Here is a 4,379-nt window from a genome sequence, read left to right as displayed (position 1 = left end):
ATTGGCTTGCCGCAAGCTTCAATAAAGACCGAGGGGATTTATCTACTAGAAGGCTAAGATGGAGTTTTCAACTTTGAAAGAAACTAATATTAGGTACACAGATCAATTGGGAATTCATGATTGCTATATCACAAATCCGAAGTCTTCATCTTTGCTAAAATGGAAGTGATAGATACTTTGTATGCAATACTTTCAGTGCTTGTAGGGCTGGGGATTCTAGGGGGCTTGCATTTGTTAGGTGAGTACTGAATTTATATTTGTTTCAGCAATATGCATTGTGATTCAAAGCCATATGTGTTTACGTTTTAGTGTTTTTTTTTTCAGGAAGAGTTGTTAATGGCAGAGAGATAATGGTTTCGTTTTCTAAATACGAGTCTAATGCTGAAAGAATATGGTCATGCTATCAATTTCTTGGAACACTTTTATTGTCTTATTCATTCGACGATTTATGCTTTGAGCGTATAATCTATATTTCATTCTATCATATTGTTTGCTTTAAACTATTATGGGTCTGTATTTTTTTTATTCTTTGTTTGATTTTAGTCACAATGAAAGGCTACTGGAGACGGTAGAAAAGTTGAAGGGGAGATCAAGGAGCAGAAATCCTAGACCAAGGTAAAGGTTATATGCAAAATATACCTGTTTGATTGGCATTAAATTGTCGTAGCTCTTTTATTCGAGTCATTTTGATAGGCAAGTTGTCTGTATCGTTTCTAGAGCAATTTAAAAGTATCTGTCAGTTGCTTATTTATAGCTTTTGCCTGCTGATCGAGGCTTTAAGATCTAGCCAGTGAATACATTAAAGATGTGTTGGTTTTCTAGGAGATTTTGCTAAATGCTTTATAAAAATCATAAAATGAGTCAAATAACAATTTTCACAAGGTTAGGTGTTCTTAAATTGTTTGTTGTGTTAATGATAAATAGTTGTTTATTTGCAGCGAAGCATGTCGAGTGTGATTTTTATACTGAAGCCGAAGACAATTATATTGCGATGGAGGCATTATCCGAGGTTACATAAGCACTTCCTTAATTCCTATTGTTTTCAGTTTTTTTTACAAATAATGAAAAGTAAACAACTTAAGCATAACCTTTTGTACTAGATTTAATATATTTAGTTTAGAGTAAATTACGATTTTGGCCCATGTCGTTATATCACTTTTACCCTTTTAGCCCAAAAAGGAATCTTATAACAACTGAGCCCCAACGTCTTTTTTTTCTAACCCTTTTGGCCCTAACACTAACCCCATCCATTTACTTTTAGGGACCAAAAGAGTTAAAAAAAAAAAAAAAGATATTGGGGCCAAAAGGGTTAGAAAAAAAGACGTTGGGTGCTCAGATGTTAAAATATTTCTTTTAGGCTAAAAGGATAAAAGTGATATAACCATAGGGGCAAAAATCATAATTCACTCTTTAGTTTATGTTGGGTTTATAATGTGCTTGCAGAAGGTGCAAGGAATACCTTGAGTCTTGCTGAAACTGTACTTGGTTACCACCTGGTTGGTTTACTTTGCTATTAATTAAGTTTTTCTTGGATCTTGAGGATCTTAAAAGGGGAGAGGAATGAGAAAAGTTGAAGAAAATGCCAGTTTATTTCAGTTTTCATATTTGAACTTTTTTCATATTTGAAGTTTTGGTTTTAATTTTAAGGGCTTTGACCATGATCAATAAAATAAAAGAGTTTGATCAGAAAAATTATTAAGCTTATTTTAAATAGTTTATTCTTTAGTACTCAGTTACTTTAAATAGGAGCATATTTCCATCTTAAGTACGTGAATGGGTTAACCTGTGATGTCGTTAAATAATTATGTATTAAGTTTTGATGGCATTATCGATATTTTTAAGTGTTACTCCCCTGCATTTGACTGAAATCTCAGTCATTTATATTGGGTACTTTTTCATTTATGTCAAAGAAGGGAAGAAGAGATGACAATGAATTTTGTACATTGATAAGTAGGGATGAGCAAATCCTTCCGGGTACCGAATTTACCGAACCGGGTACTTTTTCGGTACCGAATCGGTACCGACTTTTAGCATTTTCGGTACCGGTTCGGTACCGGTTTATACCCTCAAATACCGGTACCGTACCGATACCAAACCGGGTATATTCGGTACCGGTACCCACTTTTGGGGTTTTTCGGTACCGGACTGTACCGAGCTCATCCCTATTGATAAGGCTACAAAATTAATTCTGCTATGTCACGAATTCATTTTCTCGTTGTCCGGCATCGGTGGGCAAAACAAACTTCAAATAACATTTCACTATAAAACCCAAGGTGAATCCACAAGAACAAGTAATAAAACTTCATTTGCATATTTGCCTTTATAGTTAAAATAAAATATGTTGCATTTTAGGTTTGTTTTAAGTAGTAAAGTGGCTTGTTCTTGGTTTCGGTTGAGCTGAGCTGGCTTCGATTTTTACCGAGCTATGCTTTACTTAGCAGTTTAGCTTGATTTTCAATTCGAACCTCTCTAAGACAGATTGGTTTGGATTTGAATCGAGCTTGAGTTGGTCGTACGTGGCTCAACTCGGCTTGTTAGCAACCCCAGGTCTATATTTAGATGTTGCTTATCTCAATTGATTATTTGATTCTAATGTCACATAGTTGATGTAGTAAACATGTGTAAACTATAGCCACAACTACCCTTATAAAAAGGGAGGCCCATGGAATTCCATTTTATTTTTTGGCTCGTTGACTTGACGGTCATCAAGTTAAAATTTTGTTCCACTGGCTGAAGTGTCGTCAAGTTAAAAGTTATTTTTTAGCCCATTGGCTAACCAAAAATTAAGTTGTGAGTTGGCTTAACCTGAGAGTAATCGAAAAGTCAGTTGCGAGTTGACTCGAGTTGGCTTAACCCAAGAGTAACCGAAATTCAGTTGCGAGTTGACTCAACCTCCTACTAAAACGCAACAGAAAAAATAAATTAAAAGATAACTAAACCACATTAAAATAAATAAATAAAATTAACTATAACTTAACCACCGGTTTAGCTTAAATTAAATAACAATAACCGTACCATGATTGCTAACCCACGATGGGTTATGGTTATTGTTTTGGTTAAAAATTACCGAAGCAATTAAGTGATCAAATTAGTTAAGTGAGGTAGTGTGCTAAAAAGTGTGTTGAAAATATGCTAGTTATGTTGTTTGGAAAAACAATGTTCAGGATACGGCTCAGGATATTGAGCTGTATCTATGATCAAACAATGAGCAAAAAGTAAAAGGGGTTGACACGAGATGTACGAGGAAAGCCCTTGATCAATCTAGATCGCCGGCATAAAACCTCGGGAGCTGACAATCGCAGCTGCCTAGTTCTTCTTATTGCTTCAAACTTCAGGATACAGTGCAGGATATCGACCAGATCGCTAAGTGTTACAACGATTTGTGTAAGAGTGCAAGTTGCGAGAGAACAAGTGTGTAAGTGTAGTGAGTATAGCTGTGATGTCCTATTCGATCTGGTATACCCATCTATTTATAGTAACGAAATAGAAACTAGAATTCCTATAAACATGGAATGCTCCGAATATTCCATTATGAACGTTGTAGACCGAGTAATGCGGCTTCAACGGCTTCATGTGAACGACTTGGACCGAGTCTCCCGTAGAAAAGGTCTTCATGAACGTTGGGCAACTAGACGCGTACTCCTGCACATAACCTGTTAGTAATCCTGAGGATACCATTCAGGATGTTACCAATATCCTAAATGAGCATCCCGGATACGAGCAGATGTCATATAATCAAGATATAAATCAAGATATTTCACAGGATATGGGCTCAGAATTTTACCCATCGGAAATTCCAGACGTGCAAATTATGGGAGAATCAAGAGGATTGCACCTCGGATCAACAGCAATGACTCAGGCATCAGGCTCACACTTTCAGCCGGCAGGATCCTATCCCCAGCATATGGGATCCTTCATGAATTCGGGAGCCTATCCGGGAGCACAGCAGTTTTAAGGATCCTACTTTGTTCCAGGATCATCCCAGGGTCAAGGATCCTACTTTGTTCCAGGATCATCCCAGGGTCAAGGATCCTCCTTCGTTCCAGGATCCTTCCAGATACCAGGATCCTTCCAGATGCCAGGATCCCTAAAAAGTTTGCAAACAGGAAGTCTAGATGTCCATCAAGGGGACTTCATCCCAATGCAGACCATTGCTTCCACTGGTCCCTCCGTTATTCCAGAATCCCAGCAATATGGATTCACTAACTTGAACCCAATGGGAGGTAACACTTTAAATAATTATCTTACCACTAACCATGGATTCATGCAGGATACAGGTATCAATCATGCTATAGCCAGGGAGTTGCAGAAGCTAAAAGATATGATCTCAAGTGTTCCAGGGGTAGTCAAGCCTATCCCAGAGATTGCAGATGGAAGCC

Source organism: Helianthus annuus, chromosome 16, assembly GCF_002127325.2.
Source record: "Helianthus annuus cultivar XRQ/B chromosome 16, HanXRQr2.0-SUNRISE, whole genome shotgun sequence".
Classification (NCBI taxonomy): Eukaryota; Viridiplantae; Streptophyta; class Magnoliopsida; order Asterales; family Asteraceae; genus Helianthus; species Helianthus annuus.
The sequence above is the reverse complement of the archived record's forward strand: the minus strand, read 5'-3'. Positions refer to the sequence as shown.